This window comes from Monodon monoceros, unplaced genomic scaffold, assembly GCF_005190385.1.
Source record: "Monodon monoceros isolate NGI ecotype Baffin Bay Population unplaced genomic scaffold, NGI_Narwhal_1 Super_Scaffold_5, whole genome shotgun sequence".
NCBI classification, from domain to species: domain Eukaryota; kingdom Metazoa; phylum Chordata; class Mammalia; order Artiodactyla; family Monodontidae; genus Monodon; species Monodon monoceros.
Window position 1 is genome coordinate 18861985 of NW_021703782.1, and position 26738 is coordinate 18888722.

At 37.4% G+C, this 26738-nt stretch overlaps 1 pseudogene; it reads left to right on the forward strand.

Annotated features, from left to right (window-relative positions):
• Positions 1–19750: 19750 nt before the first annotated feature.
• Positions 19751–22340, forward strand: LOC114884418 (annotated as a pseudogene).
• The last annotated feature ends 4398 nt before the right edge of the window (positions 22341–26738 follow it).

Consider the following 26738-nt stretch of genomic DNA (forward strand, 5'->3'; position numbering starts at 1 on the left):
AAGAAGGTAACTTAGATACAGAGGGAAGAAGCAAAAAACTGAAACAGAAGTCCACAATTTGACCCAAATGGAAATGCAAAATTTATTGAAAGAACTTATGCAGCAAACAGATAAAACGGTGCTGATTGGCTTTTGTGCTTCTACAACATAGGCTTTGAATTATTTTTAACATATTCTGAAATGCACCTTAATGGCCTTAATCAATACTGGGTCTGAGACTACAGTTACACTTGGGGTTCCTACTAAATTTAAACAAGGTACCAGCTCTAACCTTGGGAAAATTATTGAACACACAATAGAGGAGACAAGTTATATCTTACCTTAATCATAAGACCTATTGTCTTGCCAAAATTTCCCATAGTTATCATGCCTTTTTCCCTAAAACAACTCATAGTGGGCATGGACATTATGATTCATTGAGTAATAAAATTAAATGAAGACTGGCACTTACAAATTGTCATGACAAAATGGGACCCTATGGTCCATCTCTTCAATCAAAATAGTTAATATGTCCCAATGTAAATGAAACTCAACCTTCAAGGATTATCCCCACTAAGTCACCACAGAACAGCCCAGTTTGTCCTGTTCTTATGCTTGGAAAGAATGAATGGTGCTTCATGATGGATTACCACAACCTTAATGCCATGGTACCATCCATTAAATCCCCTATGCCCAATACTATTGAAATTACAAACTCTATCAAATCAGAAACTGGTAATCATTTGGCTCATATAGATGTGGTCAATATGTTCTATTCAGTGTCTCTTTCAAGTCCCTTAGGCAGTTTGCCTTTATCTCCATAGGGACGCCTTCATTTGGCTACCCATGGGGTATCTCACTTGCTCTGCCATTTTAAGTAATCTTTACAAACAGGATCTTAACTGCATCCAACTTTCTCAAAGAGCACAATTATGTCATCACACTGGTGACATCCTCCTCCCAGGAGATTCATTTAGCACACTCATTAAGGATTTTCTCCTATTCCATAAGTCGCCCTTTCATTTTGTTGATTGTTTCTTTTTCTGTGCAGAAGCTTTTTAGTTTGATGTAGTCCCACCTGTGATTTTTGCTTTTGTTGCTTGGATATTCATTATTCTTTTTCTCTAGAACTTTCTTCACTACATTGTCCTTTTTATTTTCACATGTATTTTGCAATCATATTACCAACTCCTTTGGAAAACCCTATAGAATTTTTATTGAGTTTCCTCAAGCCTACAGATCAATTTAGGAGAACTGACATTTTAAAAACATTAAGCCTTTATATCCATGAACATGGGCTAAATCTTCATCAAGTTTGTTTATATGTATTTCATTAAACTTTTTATAGTTTTCCACATTCAAGGATTCCACAGTATTGCTAGTTTTATTCCCAGGTGCCTTCTTGTTTTAGTTATAAAGGATGTATTATTTAAAACTATGCATTCTCATTGTTGCTGCTGTATAGAAAAGCTACTGGTGTATGTGTATTAATCATATGTCCTGTCATTTTTATAAGCTCTGCTTTATTAATTTTAATATTTTCAACTGTAAAATACCTATTTCACTTGGTTGTTATGAAGTTAAAATGAGGAAAACTTATATAAGCTATCTGGATTTGTAAGGGTACGCTATTAACTCCCGGTTTCCTTTGCTCAGAGATATGCCCCTTGGTTGGTGCTAAATGAATTTAGGAGTCCAGGGCTCTGGAAGGACTCTCAATTAAGTATTCATTTTTCCAAGGCAGTAAAAAAAAAAAAGCAAAAATTGTGTGCCCTTTTACCTGTGAACTTCATACCCTATAAGGTTGGCTGAACTGCAGAAGTCTTTGTCTTTGAGTAATGTGCTTTGGATTTCACCAAATGAGCTGAGCCTCTAAGAGCAACCACTCACCAATCGGTACTAATTTCACTGAAATACCTTTCTCACAACCCAGCAGGGCAGCATGACTTGATGCATTCTTGCATACACATTTGCATACAATGAATATAAGATCCACATTTCAAAAGTTTACAGCCTTTTTTCCACTTTTTCACACATAAAACACACAAAGGAACCCAAAATTCAAGAGATTGCATAAAAGAAAAAGCTTTTATCTTTGATATTACAGACTTTTCAGAACCAAAGAATAATAACAGTAATAAAAACATCACTTTAACTCAATATCCGCTTTCTTACAAAGAAATACTGTATAACTGCCTGTGAGGATAAGAGTAACAGTGAAGTATGTAGCAGAGTAAGGGAGCGAGGTTTTAGATGTTACAGCCCCAAATTTGTCTAATGTATCACATGTATATTGAAGACCAGAATACAGACTTTTCATCTCTTCAAACTATTCTTCCTTCCAAAGCCAAATTTACTGATTAAAATTTCAGTGTCTTCAGCATAACAGTTAATTATAGATTATTGATAAACATGAATTATTTTGTACATTAAGATTCAATCAAGGACCATGGTTATCAGGGGTTCTTCCCAAGGAACATCTTTGCTCATCTTTGAAAATGTTAATGGTTTATGCTTTTACAAGTATTATATTAAGAATCATCATCATTGAAATCAATACAAGTTAATACGTAATTGGCTGACTTTCAAAGCTAATAATATTAAAAATATTTTTAAACTACATAAATAGTTATAGTCTTCATAAATACTGATTATTTTAGTTAAACAAAAAAAACAATGTTTCTGCTTTAGTTGAAAACAAATTGAAGAAAAGCTTTTTATATTACATTCAAAATTTAATTATAAATACAAGTTTGTTATGTAAGTATATTTTTATAATTTTTATATTACATATATAATTATATATTTTTATTTTTCAGAAATATTGTGATACTCCAGAATTTCAAGTATTAAATAGAATTCACTCCTCTAAGGTTTTACCATTTGAGGCCGTTAACTCACTGACCAATGTGAAAGGCAGTAAAACACTTTTTTGTAGCTCTTCTTGTCACCATTTTCCTTCTCAAAAATGAAGTCTCTAGCTTGTTTTCTCTGTTTTTCTATAAAGAAAACATATATACAAGAAATACTATATATATATTTGAGACACATTACAATCAATGAACCAATATTAATACATTATTATTAACTAAAGTCCATAATTTACATTAAAGTTCACTGTTTGTTCTGCACATTCTATAGCTTTGGCAAAAGTATAATGATATAATCCACCATTATATATATGGCCTTAAAATCATTATGCTTCACCTTCATCCTGCCCTTGCCTCTAACCCCTGGCAAACCACTGATCTTTATGCTGTCTCCATAGTTTTGCCTTTTCCAGAATGTCACTTAGTTGAAATCATATAGTATGCAGCCTTTAAGATCATTTCTTACACTTTGCAATATGCTTTTAAGGTTCTTCCATGTCCTTTTATTGCTCATTTCCATGTTTCTTTAAATGGCTGACTAATATTCCATTGTCTGGATGTAACAGTTTGTTTACCTACTGAGGACATCTTGTTTCCAAGTTTGAGCAATTATGAATAAAGTTGCTATAAGCATTCATGTGCAGGTTTTTGCGTGGACATAAGTTTTCAACTCATTTGTGTATATATGAAGGAGTGCAATTGCTGGATTACATGTTAAGATTTTGTGTGTTTTGTAAGAAACTGCCAAACTGTCTTCCAAAGTGGCTGTACCATCTTGCATTCTCACAAGTAATGAATAAGAGTTCCTGTTGCTCCACATCCTCATCAGCATTTGGTGTTGTCAGTGTTTGGATTTTACCTAATTCTATAGGTATGCAGTAGTACATCACTGCTGATTTAATTTATGATTTCCTAATGACATATGGTGTTAAGCATCTTTTCATACACTTACTTGCCATCTGTATATCTTCTTTGGTGAAGTGTCTCTTCAGTTCTTTGCCCCTTTTTTAATTGGTTGTTTTCTTATTGTGGAGTTTTAAGAATTCTTTGTATATTCTGGAAATCCGTCCTTTATCAAATATGTTTATGCAAATATTTTTATCAGTTTGTGGCTTGACTTTGCGTTCTATTAACCATATCTTTTGCAGAACAGAAGTATTTTAATGAAGTCCTGTTGCATTTTATATTGAGTTCTATGATCCATTTTGAGATCCATTTAATGTATATGAAAAGTGTAAGGTCTTTGTCTAGATTCCTTTTTTTTTTTTTATTGCGTGTAGCTGTCCAGTTGTTCCAGCACCAAAATTACACAAGAGAAATAGACAATCTCAATAGGCTTATATCTATTAAAGGATTTGAAACTATAATTAATAACCTGCCAAAAAGAAAGCACTAGGGCCAGGTTGGTTCACTGGTGAATTTTAACAAATATTTTAGGGAAAATGTATGCTTATTCTCTAAAAATAGAACTAGAATGAATACTTTCTAACTCATTCTATGAAACCAGCATTACCCTAATACCAAAAGCATACAAAGCACTACAAAAAAAAAGGAAAAATTCAGACAAATGAATGTAGTTGCAAAAATCCTGAACAAAATATTAGTCAATCAAATCCAACAATGTATAAACAGAATTATACACCATGGGCAAGTGGGATTTATTCCAGGTATGCAAGGCTGGTTCAACATAAGAAAACCAACTAGTGTAATTCATCATATAAACAGGTTAAAGAAGAAAAACTATATGGTCCTATTAATAGATACAGAAAAAGCATTTGACAAATCCAGCATTCATTCATGACAAAAACTTTCAGTAAACTAGAAATAGAAGGGAACTATTGCAACTTAATAATGAGAATTTACAAAACACTTACAGCTAATGTAATATTTATTAGTGAGAAACTAGATGCCTTCTCACTAAGATTAAGAACAAGGCAAGGATATCGCCTCTTAACACATTTTTTCAACATTGTCCTAGAATTCACAGCTAATATAATTAGACAAAAAAAAGGAAATTAAAAGTATATAAATTGGAAAGTAAGAAATAAAACTGTTTTTGTAGATGACATGATCATCTATGTAGGAAATCTCGCAGAATCAACAAAAAACTTTGAGAACTAATAAGCAATTATAGCAAGGTTGCAGGATACATTTTTCACATGTACAAGTTAATTGCTTCCCTGTATACCAGCAATGTACAACTGGGTTTTGAAATTAAAAACACAATATCATTTACATTAACACCCAAAAATGAAATACTTAGATATAAGTCTAAGAAAATATGTATAATATCTATATGAGGAAAAACTACAAACCTGTGATGGAAGAAATCAAATAATTTAAATAAATGGAGAGATACTACATGTTCATGTACAGAACGATCAAAATTGTTAAGATGTCAGTTCTTCCCAACTTGATCTACAGATTTAATTAATCCCAATCAAAATCCCAAGTAATCTTGTGGATATTGAGAAACTGATTCTAAAGTTTATAAAAACCCAGAATGGCTGACACAGTATTGAACGGAGAGAACAAAGTTGGAGGATTAACATTACCCAAAATCAAGACTTACTATAAAGTTAACAGTAACCAAGACAGTGTGGTATGGACAAAAGAATAGACAAATAGATCAATGGAACTGAATAGAAAGCCCAGAAATAGACCAAGACAAATGCAGTCAACTGATTTTGACAAAGGAACAGAGGCGATATGATGAACAAAGATAGTCTTTTCAACAAACAATGTTGGAATAACTAGAAATCCACATGCAAAAAAAAAAAAAGTGAATTTAGAAACAAACCTTACACCTTTCATGAGCATTAAGTCAAAATAGAGCACAGACCTATATATAAAACACAAAGCTATAAAACTTCTGGAAGATAACATAGAAGAAAATCTTCTAACACTACAACACTCGGGAAAAGGCAAAACTATGGAGACAGTAAAAAGGTTAGGGGTTGCCAGGAATTAGGGACAAGAAAAGGAATGATGAACAGGTAGATTACAGGAATTTTTAGGGCAGTGAAACTATTATGTACGAGATTGTAATGGTCAATACATGTCATTACACATTTATCCAAACCTATAGAATGTACAACACAAGTAGTGAACTTTAATGTAAAATTTAATTAACAACAATATATCAGTATTGATTCATCAATTGTAAAAATGTACCACTAATGCAAGATGTTAATAATTGGGGAAAAGGGAATGGGGCGTTGGCAGGAGAATAGAAAAATGGAATCTCTATATCCGCTTACTATTTCTGTAAACCTAACACTGCTCAAAAAAATAAAGTTTCTAATTAAAGAAATAGTGGCAGAGAGAGTTGTAGATTTGTAGCAAAGTGCTGATTCATGAAGGTTTTAGAGATTTAACAAAAATGCAGTAAGTGATTGCTTAGGGCTAGGAGGTTTGTGGGGATAGTAGGGTGATAGGTATGGGATTTCTTCTTGAGGTGACAAAAAAGTTTTAAAATTAACCGTTGTGATCATTGCACATACCTGTGAATATACTAAAAACTACTGAATTTTACACTCTAAATGGGTGAGTTATAATCATATGTGAATTATATCTTAATAAATCTGGCCAAAATATTAAATGGCCTAGATCTGTGTTATTAAATTAAATAAACAGCACTTAATCGTTTTTCTATTGCTGAAGTGTATGCTGTAAGGTTCTAACATCTGACTTCTTCCCAGGAAGTCAATAATGTTTAAAAGTATAAAATTTCAGGGCTTCCCTGGTGGCGCAGTGGTTGGGAGTCCGCCTGCCGATGCAGGGAACACGGGTTCGTCCCCCGGTCCGCGAAGATCCCACATGCCACGGAGCGGCTGGGCCCGTGAGCCATGGCCACTGAGCCTGCGCGTCCGGAGGCTGTGCTCCACAACGGGAGAGGCCACAGCAGTGAGAGGCCCGCGTACCGCAGAAAAAAAAAAAAAAAAAAAAAAAAGTATAAAATTTCAGAGTTAGTATCATTTTTTTACAGATTTCAATGACAAGAGAATCACAGATGCAAGGGCCAAGAGCCATTAAAATAGTTTCCTTCCAGATCACGGACTAATGAATAAGATTTCCAAATGTCAATATTAATGACATGGAAAAGTATACAATATTAATTTGGAGTGAAGCTGTCAGCATTTGTTTTGAATGAAAACGATTACAAAACCCTCTTCCCCAAACATACACGTACAAATGCAGAAGAGTGAATCCTCCTTTATGAAGCTACCAATTCAGCAGCCTTCAATGAAGGGCATACAAAAGATGGAGCGCACTACAAATATCCATGTTGCCACCACCTCAATAACAGAGGAGTGGCTTTATCATCCGAAGTAATCGAAAGAAAGAAAGAACAGATGGACATCTAGTTTATGGGGGCTCACACAATAAGCATCACCCTAGGTGGAGGGCTTGCCACGAATAGAAATTAGGTGTTAGAAAGAAGGAACATGAGAGCAACAGAGAGGAAGAAGGTTTGGAGAAGGGATACTCAATTATTTTATTCGGTTGTTTTATTTTGTGGTATATGTCTGACAAACTGATTGCACAGAATTGCATTCTCTTACTGAGTGAAACTAATTAGTGTAATTATTTTAAATTGAGGCTATCTTATAAAAAAGCTGAAGAACTAAAACCACAAAAAAAGATTTCTTTTGATTCTTTTAAAATATCCTATGAAAACCTAGCTTTTAATAGGGACTTTAGATCACTGTTATTTGGGGTATTTTGTATACTTTCTTCTATAGTTTCTAATTCACTTCTGTTTCATCAAGTGAAAAATCACATTTCATTGTACTTGTGCTCCATTTGTGCTCCATATAATATCTTCCCACCCTTGTTTTAGTGTTATCTAAGATCTTGGGAGATTTAAATCAAAAACATGTGGATGGTTTTGGACTCTAAGCTTGGAGCATCAACCAATTATGTTTGAATTCACGAGACTGAAACAGCTATTGGCAACAGTGTAACCAAGAGAGGAGATCCCTTCTTACACCTCACACATGTACATTTCGCATGAGTGCCTTTACTGTAGCTTTATGACAAAGATGTTTAAGCGCATGGTAATTAAAAAAAAACAACACTTTGGTGCTCTAAATTCTTGTCATATTCTTCAAACTTATTGTCCTAAAAATATTTGTATAAACAACTGAATTTCAAAGGCATATTTTTAAAACTTTCTTATTATATATGCATATAGATCAACTTCTTATACACTGTAAGCTGTAAGATGGAAGAATTTCTGCATCTAAGTGCATGCTTCTTTTCTTAGACATATTTGCACAATCATTGCAGGCTAAAATTGATGGTGCTCCTGAATGCAAGTTCCCTATAAGGTAAAATTCAGTTTCCTGTACTTCATTCCTATAATCTATAAATATTGAAATGAGGTAACTAGAAGGTAAATTCATTTAAAAATTTAACTCAATTATTTTTGTAGCACATTGAATATTGTTTATTAGCATATATATTTTAAGGCACTGACTTAACATAGGAATGATTCCCAGGGTGAAAACATGTATGTGATGTTTTAGAGAATAAAACAAAATTACTTTTATAACATATGTATATATATAAATGCATATATTAGCCAATATCCATTTGTAAACCTTTATTCTATTCAGACTTAATATTCCACTTCCAAAAAGATATGTCCATGTAAAGTTAATAAAGCTCAACTCTTAAAACATGTCTATGTGTGTAAAAGACATAAAGGTGCACTATACACCAAATTCAGTCATTTAAATTTGTATTTCATATATAAATTGGACTACACTGCATTATGTAATACTCCATAGGTACTGAATAAGTGATAAAAACTAAAAATAATATTTATCTAGATGATATTATTGACCGGAAGGTATGTCCTGAATTATTATAAATATTTCAAGAGGAGGAGGATTATCTATAAAACCTTTTCATCTGAAGTCCTGGGTCTTATGATATGGATAGAACTTTATCTAAACATGTATAGTTTCCTGATTTCCTTTGAAAAAATTGGTAAGAAACTCTTTGAAAAGAAGAAACAAACAAAACAAAACAACAAAAGCAAGGGGCAAGTTAAAACAGTTTATGTTGCTCTTTGTTTTACTAGATCTTATTTAATTTAAAATCAATTTGAAATCTCTAGTAATATGTAATGTTTACTTAAGTAGAAGCAATTAGACAAATAGTGTTTTAAGTACAGATGTGCCCAGCCACTCTGGTAATTCATTTTAAAGACGCCTTAAGATAATAGGCTGAGATTTCCAAATAGATTTAGTTAGAGGAGGGCTAGCTAACAAAGTCACTTCTAAAAGTTTGTGCTCTGATATTACAAACACCAATATAAAATATTGCCTATTATCTTTAGATCTCAATTTTGCATTAAGTTTTGGATGTATAACTGTAAAAAGCCACTTTATAATTCAGTGATATTTGGGGGCAAACTTAATAATATTTTTTCCAGAAAAAAATATAATGGAAGCAAAAAATATCTATTCAATTGGAATTTTTAAATTTTAGTCACAAAATTAATAGAGGCGCATAGTTTAAAAAGTCAAATAGCACTAAAATGCTTACCTTGAAAATTAGCTTTTCACAGAAGCTGTGGAACTTGGGCAAGTCATTTACCTGCCTGTGCTTCAGTTTCCTCATCTGTAAAATGGGGATAATAATATGTCAGATTCACAGAGGTGCTGTGAGGATTAAATGAATTAACGTGTGTGAAAGACTTGGTACAATGCCTGGCCATAGCAGGATATTTATAAATTCAACTGTTATTATTACTGTTCCCACTCTCAGAAGTAATCGTCTCGATTCCCATAAACAGCCTCTGTCTCTTTCAGAACGGGATTTTTCCTCCTCCTCTCAATTAAATGTAGATCTGTTTGAGGGGAAGCACAGGATATGCATTCATATTTAGTTGAAGTTAAAATTTCAAAATTTGGAACACATCTACCTGATTCCTTTTTCTCATCCTTCCTGATAGAATATGGAAGGCTTGTTTCCCTGTTTGTCTAATCCAAAATATTCAAAACACTTTCAAGGTCTGTAGAGAACAGACTTGTGGTTGCCATGTGGGGGGGGGGGGGGGGGAAGTACTGGGAGTTTGGGATTAGCGGATGCAAAGTCGTATATATAGGATGGATTAACAACAAAGTGCTACCGTATAGCACAGGGAACTATATTCAGTATCCTGTCATGAACTGTAATGGAAAAGAATATGAGAAAGAATGCATATATATATATATATAAAACTGGATTACTGTGCTGTATAGCAGAAATTAACACAACATTGTAAAGCCAACTATACTTCAAGAAAATAAATTAAAACAAAAAACTCTTTCAGGGTCTGAATAATAATCATCTTTCAGAACTGAGCCTGAATTTACAGCTGGACTTACACATATATCTTTCTATCTCAAAATACATTTTATAGAGGTAAGTCATTGTCTCAGTTTTTGTTGTAACTTATAAGATTATGTTTTGATAGAGTTTGTATGGAAATACCATGTGGCATAACTGCCTATTTCACACCCTAGGAGGTGGGAAGGGTATAAGGACCCATCATCAACCCAGATTCTCATCTGATTCAACGAATTGGCATTTCAGTCTCATAAGCCACATTTGAAATTTTTACTGCAAGTAACTAATGGGATGAAGAACAACACAAGTAATCAAATCAAATAAAGGCATCTGATGGAGTGGGATCCCAGGGTCCCACCCCACAGCTTTTTATGGAGAATTTTGTTTTCATGGAAAAGCCAGAATTCTGTAGGGATGGAGTTTCATGATCAGAAAGTAAAGAAAAACCTCTATGTATTATTAATATCAACACACAAAATAATATAACTGCATTACACATTTCTCAATTCATAGCATGTAGGAACATGTTTGGGGAAGGTTATTGAAATTCTCTAAATCACTTTGATATCCTTAAGTTTCTTAAGGCATTTATCAAAACTCCACTTCTTTGTTGCTTGAGTCAATAAAAATCTGACTCAACTTCTATTTTAGGTCACAGATTTTTAATGGAGTAAACCAGGATTTCCTTCATAATGAAACTACAAGGCCTGCACTATACGGCAATTCAGTAAACTCTGAATTATAGATGCTAAAATTCCTTTTGTCAGTTAGGAGCAGCGTAATTCTTTGTTGGGAGCAACATAATTGGAGAATTTTTCTTAAGAAAAGGAGAATTTATTAAAGCATCTCATGGGCTCGCAGAATCAATAAGAGGCTGAAGGACTGGGCTTGGGAAATAAGTAGAAACTAAATACCCCTGGATCAAGGGTGGGAGTGGGTGAGGGGGCAGGACCATATTTGCCTTTTGGTTGGACCCTGCTGCCCCCTTTATTTTTACCTGTTCAGGACCAACTGAGAGCTACCAATCCTCTTATTTTTAGTTTTTTTTGAGGAACCTCCCCTACTTCTGGGTGTATAGTTAATGGAATTGAAATCAGGATCTCATTAAGATTTCTGCACTCCTACATTCACTGCAACAATCTTATTCACAATAGTCAAGATGTGGAAGCAACCTAAATGTCCATCAACAGATGAATGGTTAAAACATATGTGAGATATATATAACGGACTATTAATCAGTGTTAAAAAAGAAGGAAATCCTGCCATTTGTGACAACGTGAATGGATGTGGGAAACATTATGCTAAGTGAAATAAGTCAGACACAGAAGGACAAATACTACATGATACCACTTATGTGAGGAATCTAAAATAGTCAAATCACAGAAGCACAGAGTAGAATGGTGGTTGCCAGGGGCTGAGGGGAGGGGGAAAAGAGAAGGTGTTAGTTAAAGGGAACAAAGTTAGAGTTATGCAAGATGAATAAGTCCTAGAGATCTTCCGTACAGAATAGTGCCTCTAGTTAGTAACACGGTACTGTGCTCTTAAAACTTTGCTAAGGGGATAGATCTTACGTTGTGTTCTTATCCCAAAATAATAAGAAGAAGGAGAAGGAAAAGGGTGGAAGAAAAAAACAACCACCTGCCTAGCACAGAGTGCAGGTCACAACCCCACTCTCATCTGCAGGTGAAGTGGTTTCCACAGTAGCAGGAAACACGCTGCCTCTCAACAGGAAATCACATCTGGGTTAATTCCGCAGAGTCAGGGGCGGGTGGGTGCTGGACAGTCGAAAAATAAAAGCAGAGTTTCCCAAATTTACATCTCTTCATGTACATGAAACAGGCTGGGACCTGGGAGCCTTTTCTGCAGTGTTGCAGTGCTTGCACCTGGACAAATGTCTCTTAGAGCAACAAAATGCAAAGAAACTATAAGTGACTAAAAATAACTGCGTGCATGCACAGTTGGGGCAAATTCTGGACAAAAGATACAAAAAGACCAAAAAAGCTCAATTGCCACTTCTGAAGAGCTAGAAGCAAAAACGGGGGTCGGGAGCAAAGGCAGGGTTCTGTGCAGGTCCCCTGCACTCAGCACCACCAAAGGGGTGGGAAGACCACCTAAGCCACCCCTCCGGCCCAACCCTGGGACACACCACTACCTCTCCCCCATATAAGGAACCAGCTGCCCCCACCCCTACCCCCAGGAAGCAAGCAAGGGAACCTGTTGCTTGTTCTCACTTCCCCTGCTGCAGCAGGGGTCCCAATGAAGATTTGCCTGAATTTCTTGTCTGGTCTCTGATCAATTTCTATTGATTAAGGAGGCCAAGAACCCTGGTCAGTAACATACACACTTCAAATTCCAGAAATTGTAAGTCTTGCTGAACACAATTATCTTTCAGATAAGAAAGGGTTCCACCCACTCACCAAAGGCAGAAAACCTCAAGTCTCCGCATCCAGCCCCAATCCTAGGATCTCTGGACGTTGTCTAGCCCTCCTCTAAGATGGTCACAGGCACATCTACATCATCAGAAACCCACAGAGTAATGGTGTATGTAACCATCACTATAGTGGTCTATATAAAATGGTTTGACAAGGGAAAGGGATGGGGGAGGAAAATGAGTTATGGAGCATGGAAGGAAACATGTGTAGGCATGTGCTTCTGCATCATTCGTGATCCTGTGACATCCCTCAGCCACTCGCTGCTCCATGGTCACCTTGTTCTCAGCCAGCACCAGGCTTGTTCGTGTCTTCACTTGGTGACATGATCCAGACCTTCATTTCTGAAGGAACTGAGACCTTCACAGCCCAGCCAATGTGGTGTTGTTGCCTCTTGAATTTTCATAAGATATAGATGTAGGGAGGCAGGACACAAGATCCCTTTGATCATCAGAAAGGATTCCTCCCACCCATCTCATAACACTTTTTTCCCAGCTTGCCTAGTGATCAGCAGAGACCAGGATGCCAGGGGGAGCATCAGCTTTAATTCAGTGGAGCCACTGTTGTGCCAGCTGGTGGATGCATCCCTCCTATGGGTCAGGCAATCTCTAAGTAATCAGAGTCTCAACTTAGTGACAGGAAGAAAAGGGTTTGTAAGCAGGTCATTAAATGGTTCACAAGTGAAAGTGGAAGTGGTCACTAGTTCAGAAGAATAGTCAGGTCCTATAAAACAATGTGTCATAGAAATGGTCAAGATGTATACATACACACTACTATATATAAAATAGATAACCAATAAGAACTTACAGTATAGCACAGGGAACTCTACTCAATACTCTGTAATGACCTATATTGGAATAGAATCTAAAAAAGAGTGGATAGGGCTTCCCTGGTGGCACAGCGGTTGAGAGCCCACCTGCCGATGCAGCGGACACGGGTTCGTGCCCCGGTCTGGGAAGATCCCACGTGCCGCGGAGCAAGAGCGGATCTATGTATATGTGTGACTGATTCACTTTACTGTACAGCAGAAAGTAACACAACATTGTAAATCAATTATACTCCAATAAAAATTAATTAAAAAATAAATCATACCAATTAAAAAAAAAGAAAAGAAAAGAAAGATGTGACCCAGGGTACTGCTTCTGCCACTGAAGAGCTCTAGCTCAGCTGCCCTGGACCCACTCGTATAGCTGGACAGGCCATTGCTGCTGCCTGCTGTGGTGCCCCCTCTCCCCCAAGAACTCCACAACTGCAGTCACAACAATAAAATCCGACTGCTTCTTTATCTTTTCCCCACTTGTTCCTGACTCTCAGTCTTGGGTTGCAGGATCCCAGTGGCCGAGCCCAAGGTTCGTGCCCTCACACTGGCTGCCAGGGGCACCATGAAGGGGAATCTGCTACCTTCAGTCATTCTGAATGAGTTGATACACCTAATTGTTGTATTTTCATGTCTTCCCAGACAAAAGCTGTCAAGGAACAGCCTGTTGTAAACAAACTCTATTTAGAGTATAATTAAAGAACCAAATTAAAAAAAGAATCCTAAGCTTCAGTTAAATAAATAAATAATAAATACATACATACATATGTACATACATCAAAAGAAGAAGAGAACGTAACAGTTTATCCTCCAATTGACACATGAATACATTCCTTACTTTCAGCAGGTTCACAGAAGCAAACAGAGACCCCCGAGAGACTCAAGCCCTGTGCTCTCATTTTTCCTTTCTAGTGCCGATGAAACAGACTCCAAAGTGCTCACATGGTTAATTATTGGCAGAACTAGAGTGAAGATGCCACACTAAATACTGAGCTTCCTGGGAACACCATCCAAGCCTTACACATCCACTGCAAGTCACACAGTGCCTGTCACATAGTCAGCCCTAAATATTTTATACTAAATGACCGAGTCCACACACTTTCCAATATATTAAGCTTTATGTACCTCCATTAATAAGCATTTCACAGTTAAGGATTGAATTTTAGACTTCCATTCCCCTCACCTCCTTAATTCCATGCTAACTGAAAGATAGCACCTTGAGAACACAGGAATTCTAGACATTCTGGTGGTTCAAATCATGTTTCAAAAGCAGAATTGTTGCAGCTTTTTTTCCTTCTTCAAATAACACTTGGCACAGAAAAAGCATATGGATGCAGCACACTGCATTTTCCCCTGCCAGCAGCTCGCTCATGGAGCATCTACTCATGAAAACACAATTTTTAAAATTTATTTATTTATTTTATTGAAGTATAGTTGATTTACAATGTTGTGTTAGTTTTAGGTGTACAGCAAAGTGATTCAGTTTTATATATATATATATATATATATATATATATATATATATATATACACATAAACATATATATATTCTTTTGCAGATTTTTTCCCATATAGGTTATTACAAAATATTGAGTGTTTTTCCCTGTGCTGTACAGCAGGTCCTTACTACCCAGATGGATAACCACTTATAGGTATTATAAGGATACCATTCAAAATAGGGAACAGTAAGTGACTCCTTCACATTAGGTCAGGCAGAGTTTTCTCATTTACTTTTTAAGTGGTTTTTATTGATTTTGTTTTGTTCTGTTTTGTTTTGCCTAAGAACTAGTGGGACAGAATCATTGAATGCGTAAGCTGAAAGGACTCTGGACTAGTCCTCTAATGGAACAAATGAAGAGAACTCACCCAGAGACCAAGGACCTGGCCAGCACTCCTATCCCAGGGCTTTATCACCACCACACATGGTCTCGGGGGCCACATTCATTGAATGCGTACCACTTGGTCTGTATCATATTTGATTTTACAGAGAAATAACAATCACCTTTTCCTCCCTATTGCAGAAGGTATTCTTGTGACTTTGATAGTGAGATTGCATTTAAAAAACATTTTTAAAGCAAATCTTTCCAAGTGTGAATATGAATATGTGGATGTTTTTGGTCTTGTACGTTCAATAATATGAAACTATAATGACTGAAAGAGTATAACTAAAGTAGGAAAGAACACTCTCTTTTCTCCCTAAAAATGTGTCCGAATCATTGGGCTTATAAAAGCCTGGAATCACAAAAGTCGTTGATGAAAAATATGATTGGGATAGCTCCAATTAGATACTTTCTAAAATATTTGTATTTCCTCTTTCTCAAGTATTTTAAGCTACAGAGCGGCTCCTTAACTGTAATAGGATTCATTGAAGACTGACTCTTCAGAGATGAGCAGAGCCCAGCCTGCCCTCAAGCACATGTGTGGAAGAGATGCTCTCAGTTCAAGGCAGGCTCTCTGCGCCCTAAAATCTGGGTAAAGCTGCACAATGCTATGAAAGCAACTTGTGAGGAAAGAGAGGGGAGTGTGCAGGAAAGCAACAGAGCCTGGCTCTCAGGGAAGATCACGGTTCAGGGGCCACATAGTCTGGGTTGGGCCTGGTCCCCAGTCCTGAGCAAACTTGGCAACATCACGAAATCTCTTCAGAGTCTCTCAAACAATATGTCACTGTGAAGTCTTTAAATTCTATACCAGCTCTGTAACTCTTTATTTTCATCGCTTAATCCAGGGGTCCCCAACCAGCTGTCCGAGGCCTGTTAGGAACCCGGTGGCACAGCAGGAGGTGAACAGTGGGTGAGAGAGAGAGAGAAGCTTCATCTGCTGCTCCACGCTGCTCGCATTACCACCTGAATCACGCCCGCCACTGTAGCTCACATTACTGCCTAAACCATCCCCCTGCTTCCGTGGAAAAAATGTCTTCCACAAAACTGGTCCCTGGTGCGAAAAAGTTAGGGACCGCTGGAATCGGTTTGCCACAATTTACCATGTAACCTCATGTAATTCTCATTAGGTTTCAGCAGCTTTGGACTTGTCACTTACCTTGACATTAGAGCTCTACAAAATTGTTTAAATTAATGAAAAATTCTATAGACCATGATATCATGTATCTTAAGAGACTGCCTTTCTGTTAATGTTATTCATTGGTTACTAGACTTACCTACCTGTGGTTAACCTATCTCAAAAGTTAGCAAATAGTATTCAGCAGAAACTGATGTTTCTAATACAGTGTGTCAAAAATTAAATTTCCCCCAAGATATAGTCCCTAATACAATTTTTGCTTCTCTTATTATGTCACAAATGATAAAATGACTGCCTGAAAGTTGAAGTTGTCTTGAACAGTTTAGCACCGTCAAAAAAACACTTCTATATAGACTTTTTTCTTACTTTAACACATTACTTTTTTTAATGATTTCTTCTGAAATAATTATAGACTGACAGGAAGTTGCAAAAGTAGGACAGTAAAGTCCCAAGTAACCTTCATCCGGTTTTCCTAATCGGTTATATTTTATGTAACAATAGGATACTATCAAAGCTGGGAAATTGACATTGCTACAAGGTATATGTGTGCCATATTATCACATGTGTTGCCACCACCAAGATCAAGATACATAACTGTTCCATCACCACAAAGATCTCCCTCCTGTTACCCCTATATAGTCACACTTACCTTCCTCCCACCCTGGCCCCCACGCACCATCCCTAAAACTTGGCAACCACTTATCTGTCTCCTTTTTTGTCATCTTGAGAATGCTATATAAATGTATTCATATAATATATGACCTTCAAACACCAACCTCAAAGGTTGGTTTCTTTCACCCAGCATGTTTTTTGAGATCCATCCAAGTACTTGCATGTAGTTAATACTTTCTACTGTTAAGTAGTGTTTCATAAGTAGTGTTTAATGTACCATGGTTTGTTTAACCATTCACTTATTCTAGAACATTTTGGTTGTTTCTAGTTTGGGGCTATTACAAACAAAGCTGCTAGAAACAATCATGTAGAGATATTTGCATGGACATAAAATTTAATTTCTCTGGGATGAATGTATATGATACTTTTGAACATTTTTGGAAAATCAGTGTATATAATTATGTTGTTCTGCTGCTTCTTCTGTCACTGAAAGAAAAGGATGAACTTGGTGATTTGAATTCCAGCTCAAGTGCCACATAGATGACCATGTGCCCTGAAGGAGACCACTGTGTCCTGTAACTACAGGGCTGGAAATCAAGCACAGAACCTCATCATGCAACTGGTTGGATTACAATGCAAGGTGAACTCTCAGTTTTGAAGGGCATCTACTGTTGAATCAATGTGAGGGCATTGATTGGGAAACAACTGGATCCTATAAGTTGGGATGGGGACCTGTGGGAAGATCCTGATGAAGCTGGGGATATTGAGCCCTTAAATTGTGATGAATCTTTTTTTACCAGCGGTATTGGCCTCCCCGGCCCCAGCAGAGATGGCTTCCACAACCCCAGTGGAAGCGTCCTCTCTAGATACAGGGTATCAGCCTTTTCATCTCCTTCTGAGGGGATTAACCCTGCATTGCCTGAGGAAAGAGTCATAGCCTCCCCTGACACAATTGTCATGTAACATAATTACTAGTCTCCTCAGGATCCACCTCTATCACCCCACCTTACTTCTGAACCTTTAACTAGATTCAAGCTCAGCAGGCCTCTAAAGGTGGGATACAATCTGTGACTCATGAGGAAGCGCATTACATTCCAAAATAATGACTTTCATTTTCTAAGTTACACAGACAAAATCTTGGGAAATGTGTGGGAATAAGTACTAAAGGTGGGGGATAATGGAGGAAGGAATTCCTTATAAGGTTCAATGAGGCTGAATCTATGGGCTCACTTAATAGGGCTTCTGCATTTAATGTTGCAGCTTGAGGAATTTTAGAAAGGGCTCTAGCAGTTTGGTTGGTTGGTTGGCTGAAACATAGGCCAAAAGGTGGCCCCCCATGAGTACACTGGAAATGCTGGACCTGCCTCAGTTTAATCTAGAGAAGAACTTCAGAGGATTAGGGATAGAGGAATGTTAGAGTGGATTTGTCACTTAAAACCTGCTCACCTGACTGGGGGGTTCCAGAATTTTTACCTTCCATCAATACTGTGAGGAATAAATTTATGAGAGGATCCCCAATATCCTTTGTGGACAAAGACTGTCACCTGCCATACCAGTAAACAAAGGATGTTGCAGCCATCAAGCCATCAGCCACTGCAGCCACCCCTGATAGTGCACCCTGAGGGGATTTAAGACATAGAAAAACAGGATACTGGCCCTAGATAGGTTAGGTGCATATCAAAGGAATAATTTTATTAAGCCCAGATTCTTACATCTTCCCATACATAGAAAAGTGTTAAAATCATTAACTTGAGATGTCTGGTTTTCCTTTAATTAGCAGTCAAGTTTTGATGTTTGATTACTTGGGTTTTTTTGTTTTTTTTTTTTTTGCAAAACTCCTCTATATTCTGTTTCTCTTTGGAACTGTCTCTAGAGCTATCTGAGAGGCTGTATCCCAGGCTTAACTCCTCAACCGTGTTCCAAATGAAACATAATTTTCAACTTTTAAGTTGTGCTTTTTTTTTTTTCAGTTGACACCTTGAATACTCTATGGTTGCTTTCTCTGTAGATCAGACCTCACAGTGGGAAATGCAATCACTGCCTAGGGAAACTTAAATGCAAAGAGGGTAATTGAATCCTGAGGTGCTAGGGGCCAAGTGGCAATATTCAACCACTGAGGGCAAAGTGGACATGGTTACCTTAATGTACAGCAGAGTCAAAGCAGCAATCAGAGTAGTCTGACTCATGCTGACTTATGGTGTTGATTAATTGATCATAGTGTTCCTAGAAGTGAAATAGATAGGAAGCCTACTAAATTTGTACTTATCTGCATAAGCAGAAAAGTTCTAGGTCAAGTGAATAAAAGTCGAACCCAAATCATAAAAACAGAGAGTCACATCCCCTCAATACATTCCTAGACACGAGACAATTTATGGATCCCGAACCCCTGGAATGAAGGCGAGGCTGGATCCCATTGAGGAAGGACCCCAGTGCGCTACTGAAAGTTTATATTGTCAATTCTTGCCGCAGCCTCTTCCCCAGAATGATGTTTGGCCTTTTACCAGAGTGACTGTGCATTGGGGAAAAGGAAATTATTAGACCTTTTGGAGAACAACTGACTCTGGCTTTGAAATGATACTAATTCCAAGAGACCTAAAATATTGCAGGGGCCCGAAAGTCAGAGTAGAGGTTATGGAAGTCAAGCGACTAATGGAGTTTTAGCTCAGTTAGCTCAGTTCTGTCTCATGGGCCCAATGGTTCTCCAAACCAATCATGTGGTTATTTCTCCAGTTCTGGAATGTATACTTGGTATAGACATATTTCGCAGCTGGCAGCTCCTGACCTGTGGAGGGAGGGTTATTATGATGGGAAAGACAAAGTAAAGGCCAGGAGAACTGCCTCTACCTAGGAAAACAGTAAATAAAATTTAATACCACGTTCATGGAGGGACTGCAGAGTTTACGGCCAGCATCAAGGACTTGAAGGAGGCAGGGGTGGTGGTTCCTACAACATCCTATCTGGCCTGTGCAGAAGACAGATGGATCTTGGAGAATGACAGTAGATTATCATAATCTTAACCAGGTGGTGACTCCAATTGTAGCTGTTGTTGCAGATGTGGTTTCAATGCTTGAGAAAGTTAGCACTCACCCTGGTAAATGGTATGTAAGTATATGTATTTGATCTGGAAAATGCCTTTTTATCCATCCCTGTCCATTAGGCCCACCAGAAGCAGATTACTTTCAGCTGGCAAGGCCAGTAATACACCTTCACTGTCCTACCTCATGAGTATATCAACTTTCCAGCCTGATGCCATAATTTAGTTTGCTAGAAAATACATTTGACTCTCACTTCCATAAGATATCACACTAGTCTGTTACATTGCTGACACTATGCTGGTTGGGTCTAGTGAACAAGCAGTAGCAACTACTCTAGATTTGTTGGTAAGGTATTTATGTGTCAGAGGACAGAAAATACATCAGACAAAATGCCATGGCCTCCTACATCAGTGAGATTTCTAGGGGCCCAGTGGTATGAGCCATGTTAAGATATCCCTTCTAAGGTGAAGGATAAGTTGTCGCCTCTGACACCTCCTACAACCAAAAAACAGGCACAGCTCTTAGTGATTTCTTTGGGTTTTGGAGGCAACATATTCCTCATCTGGATGTGTTACTCCAGACTTTTTTATGAAGTGACTCCAAAAGCTGCTAGTTTAGGATGGAACCCAGAACAAGAGAAGGCTGTGTAACAGGTCCAGGCTGCAGTGCAAGCTGCCTTTGCCACTTGGACCATAAGATCCAGAAGATACAATAGTGTTGACATGTCAGCAAATAAGGATGCTGTCTGGAGCCTTTGGAAGGCCCTCATAGGTGAATAAAAGCACAGGCCTTAAGAACTGTGGAGCAAAGCCCTTCCATCATTCCGGTAACTAGTCTCCTTTTGAGAAACAAGAGGTCTGCTGTGAACTTTGTAGAGACTGAACACTTAACCTTGGGCCATCAAGTTACCATGTGACCTGAGCTGCCCATCATGAACTAAGTGGTATCTTAACCATCAAGCCATAACAGAGGACATGCACAGCAGCACTCCATCATCAAATGGTTATGGTATATATGTGATCAGGCCAGAGCAGGTCTTGAAGGTACAAGTAAGTTCCATGAAGAAGTAGCTCAAAGGCCCACAGTCCTCACTTCTGCTACACTACCTTTGCTCTCCCAGCCTGCCCCTATGACCTCAAGGGGACTTCCCTACTATTAATTGACAGAGGGAGACTCAGGCAGGCCTAGTTTACAAATGGTTCTGCACAATATGCAGGCACTACCCAAAAGTGGATAGCTACTGCCCTCAGCCCCTCTCTGAGACATCTCTGAAGGACAGTGGTGAAGAGAAATCCTCCCAGCGGGCAGAACTTGAGGCCATGCACCTGGCTGAGGGAGAAACACTTGGAAGGAGAAGTGGTCAGACACGCTGGGTGGAGAGGAATTGAAAAAAGCATGATTGGAAAGTTGGTCACAAAGAACAAATTTCTCTGAATAGTTGAAAAACATGAAGATATTTGTGTCTCATGTGAATGCTCATCAAAGGGTGATCTCAGCAGAAGAGGAGTTTAATTATCAAGTAGATAGGATGACCTGTTCTGTGGAGACCAGTCAGCTTCTTTCCGCAGCCACCCCTGTCATTGCCCAATGGGCTCATCAACGAAGTGGCCATGGTGACAGGGACGCAGGTTAGGCATGGGCTCAGCAATATCGACTTGCACTCATCAAGGCTGACCTGTCTACAGCCACTACTGCATTCCCAATCAAAAAGAATCAACCAACAGCGACCAACAGTGAGTCCTCAATATGGCGTTACTCCCCGGGTGATCAACCAGCTGATCAGTGGCAGACTAATGACACTGGACAGCTTTCATTGTGCAAGGGGCAGTGTTTTGTTCTTATTGGAATAGACATTTGCTCTGGGTACAGATTTGCCTTTCCTGCATGCACCACTTTGCGCAACCACCATCCACGATCTTACAGAATGCCTTATCATTGGCATGGGATTCTACAAGCATTGCTCAAGATCAAGGAATACATTTCACAGCAGATGAAGTGCGGCAATGGGCCCTTGGTCATGGAATTCACTAGTCTTACCTGAAGCAGCAGGCTTGATAGAATGGTGGAATGGCCTTCTGAAGACTCATTTACAGGGCTGGCTATGTGACAATACCTCTGCTTGGCCCAGGGCAAGGTTCTCCAGAGGGTTGTAGATGCTCTGAATTAGAGTCCAATATATGGTCCTCTTTCTTCCATAGCCAGGATTCTTGGGTCCAGGAATTTTAAGGGACAAAAATGAGAATAGTTATTTTCAACTCTTCAGTATTATCCCTAATGACCCACTATCAAATTTTTGCCTTTTGTTCCTGAGAACTTATGCTCTGCTGGTCTTAGTTCCAAAGGGAAAAAATGCTTCCACCAGGAGACACAGCAATGATTCCAAAGAACTGGGAGTTAAGACTAACACCCAGCTACCTTGGGCTCCCCATGCCTCTGAATCAACAGACAAAGAAGGAAAGTAAAGTGTTTGTTGATACAAGGATATTACTTGCGGACTACTCTTCCACACTGAAGTAAGGAAAAGTATATCTGGATATAGTAGATCGCTTAAGGCATCCCTTAGTATTACCATGTTCTTTGATTAAGCTCAGTGGAAAACTACAACAACCCAGTCTAGGCAGGGCTACTAATGACCCAGACTATTGAAGAAGGAAGGAGTTGGTCACCCACCAGGGAAGAACCACGATCTGCTGAGGTGCTTGCTGAAGATAAAAAGAATACAGAATGGGTATAAGAAAGTAGTTACAAAGACCAACTATAACTGACCAGTTACAGAAATGAGGACTGTAATTGTCATGAGTACACCATTTTTTTTTTGCTATGAATATATTTGTGTTAAGTGTGTATTTCTCTCTCATATTCCCTTATTATGTAACATAAGTTGTATTGATTTTATATCATAATATGTAAGTACTCTTAATTTTACATTATCGTACTTTAAGTTATATCACAAGGATTTACCTCCTCTTCTGGGGATAGGGTTAGTGTATTTTGATTGGACTCAGAATTGTTGTATCATATTAGGTGGAATTGAGACCTTGTTATTGTCTTATTGGGGGATTAAGTAAGGTTTGAGGAGATGCATATGGATGTCATGTTGACACAGGGTCGACTTGTGATGATTAGTTTCATGTGTCTACTTGACTGGCTATGGGGGACCCAGATTAAAAATTATTTCTCGATATATTTTGTGACGGAATTTCCAGATGAAATTAGCATTGAAATTGGTGGACTCAGTAAAGTTGATTGCCCTCCCCAATGTGGGTGGACATCATCCAGTCTGTTGAGGGCTTGAATAGAACAAGAGCTGGGGGAAGAAGAATTTGCCCCTTTTTCCTGCCTCATGGTGTGAGCTGAGATATTTCATCTTCTCCTGACCTCAGACTGGAATTTACATCACCACGTCCCCTGGTTCTCAGACCATTGGACTAGGATTGAATTATATCACTAGCTTTCTGGGGTCTCCAGCTTACAGATGGCAGACTGTGGGATTTCTCAGCTTGCATTATCATAAGAGCTAATTCCCTGCTACAAACACATGCATGTATTCTATAGGTTCTGCTTCTTTGGAGAATTCTGACTAATACAACATGTATCCACCATTGTAATATCACACAGAATACTTTTACTGACCTAAGAATCCCCTGTGCTCCACCTATTCAACCTACTCATCCTTTCCTCCTCCCAAACCCCCAACAACCACTGATCTTTTTACGGTCTCCATAGCTTTGCCTTCTAAAATATCATATAGTTAAGAATTATACAGTATGTAGCCCTTTCAGACTGGTTTATTTCACCTAGTAATATACATTTAAGTTCCTCCATGTCTTTTCATGGGTAGTTTATTTCCTTTTATTGCTGAATAATTTTCCATTGTATGAATGTGGAACAGGTTTTTGTTTGTTTGTTTTTAATTCATCCATCTGTGGAAGGGCACCTTGGTTGCCTCTAATTTTTGGCAATTATGAAGAAAGCTGCCACAATCATTCATGTGCAGGCTTTTGTATGGATGTAAATTTTCAGCTCTTTGGGGTATATACCAAAGAGCGTGATTGCTGCATTTTATGGTAAATGTATATTTACTCTTTTATTAAACTGCTAAACTGTCTTCCAAAGAGTCTGTACCATTTTGCATTCCCTACAGCAATCATGAGAGTTCCTACTGCTCTGCATCCTCACTAGCATTTGGTGTTGTCAGTATTCTGAATTTTTGTCCTCTTCATAGCTGCACAGTGGTTTCTCATTGTTGTTTTAATTTGCATTTCTCTAAAGACATAAGGTGTTGAGCATCTTTTCATATGCTTATATGATATTTTATACCTCTTTACTGAGGTGTCAGTTTAGATTTTTTGTCCACTTTTAATCAGGTTGTCCTTTTTTTTTAGTGGTAAGCAGTAAGAGTTCTTTGTATATTTTCATACCAATCCTTTATCTGATTTGTCTTTTACAAAGTTTTTCTCCCCATCTATGACTTGACTTCCCATTCTCTTGATATTCATATCTTTTTAAAGGTTTTTTTCTTTTCTTCGTGTGTTTATTTTGAATAATGTATATTCCTTTTTGTTCAGTTAACTAATTCTTTTCTGCAATGTCTAATCTACTGTTAATTCTATGCAATGTACTTTTAATCTCAGCTATTTTAGTTTTAATCTCCAAAACTTTGATTTGCTTTTTAAAAAATACCTTCCTTTACCTTCCCTCCTGTAGCTTCTTGAAAATATGAAATATAATTATAATATCTACTTTAGTTTTGTTGTCTACTAGTGCTTTAAATTTTCTATTTCTGGGTCAGTTTTAATTAGTTTTTTTTCCCCTTCATTGTGGTTCTATATTCCTGCTTCTTGATATACCCGGTAATTTTTTTATTGGATGACAGTCATTGTAGCTTTTCCTTTTCTGGTGCTAAATATTTTAGTATTTCTGTACATATTCTTGAACTTTGTTCTGGGATGCAGTTAAATTACTTAAAAATAATTTTATGCTTCTGAGTCTTGCTTTTAAGCTTTTTAGGTGGAACCCAAGTAATGTTTAGACCATGTTAAGTTTTTCCCCACATTTCAGGACTGAAAACTATTCTGAATACTCATGTATTAAACAGTTTTCCATTCTAGCTGGGAAGACCAGGCTTTCTTTTTTTTCCCCCCCTTTGTGAGTGTGAAGAACTTTTTCCTTCTGATACATCCAGGTGGTTCTTTCCCTGCCATGAGTAGTGTTCTTACATGCATATGCCCATCTGTACTCATAGGCCTCTGTAACCTAGTTTCCATTCACCTATCCTGCTTCTCATCCCTTCATTCACTCTTCCACATTCACAGTGGGGCTTGTTTAATTTCTAGAACAAGCCTGGCTCTTTGCACACAATTTTTATTGCTTCTGCTTAGAATGTGCTTCCTCAGCCTGGCTTGACGGGCTCCAAAATGGCATTCAACTCTGAACAGGAATATCACCTTTTCTTATGCAAGTAAGGTTCCCCAATTTTCTCTCAAACACTGTTTCTTGCCTTCAAATCATTTTGTGATTCAAAAAAACTTGTTCATGTGTTTTTTAAAATTTTGCTTTCCTAGGCTATCTTACCCAGGAGTTGATAACTACATGGGAACAGAAACTCTAATTTTTGCTCACCACTGATTCCTCATGTTTTGGTTAAGAGAGCACTTGGAAATATCTGTTTAAATATTGATCTTTGACATGATCACTGATTAGAAGTCTGCCTCTATCAACTATTGCACCAATGTATGCTCTCTATTGTTTGGTTTGTACTACCGACATACTTATGGTTTATAATAATATTTTTATAGGTTTATTATAATATTAATTTTCTACAAACTCATTTTCCAGGATTTGTATTCAGTAATGATAATTAACTGAAAGTCTAATTTTATATGTGAGGTTCTGTTGCTTTTCCACTCATTTGTTACTGAATTTTAAATATCATATGTTGAAATAACTTTGGTAATTGCAGAACTACATTTTTCCCAAAGATACTTTGATATTAAACACTAATAATACATCTTCCCTTTTTTCTGATTCTGATGAAAAATCCTATCGTTGAAAGGCTTAGTAAAGAAATTTCCAAATCAATGAAAAAACTTGTAACTGAAGTTTTAAAATTTAAGAAGTAATTTTCTGGTTTAATTATGTCATTGTTCTCAACATAATATCTTCCTATCATTATTAAAGTTATTATTTTAGGTGTTAATGTATAGTAGAGATTGACTTTCACATGGTTCTGAAAAGTCAAGTTGGCTTAAAATATCTATCGTTACTATTATTATAATTTAAGTGCAAGTAGGTTAGGAGAACATGGATTCAATATCATATATATAATACAATTTAATTAGTGGGGAAATATTTGGCAAATACTTAACTAGTCACCTGTATTTTTTAGCTCTGATATCCAAATGGTATTTTTTGCTGGTTTTTCTGAAGAAAGAGAGAAAATCCTTAATATGAAAAGCATTTTTTCTTTTTTTTTTCACAACGGTGAAGTATGCCATTTAAGAATTATTTTGACATTGAGGACTGCTTGATTTTAGGCAACAATTATACATTTTATTTGATTTTACTGTTATGAAGTGATATTTAAATTACTCATCAAAATGAGTACTACACTGTACTGCACTCAGATGAAAAATGC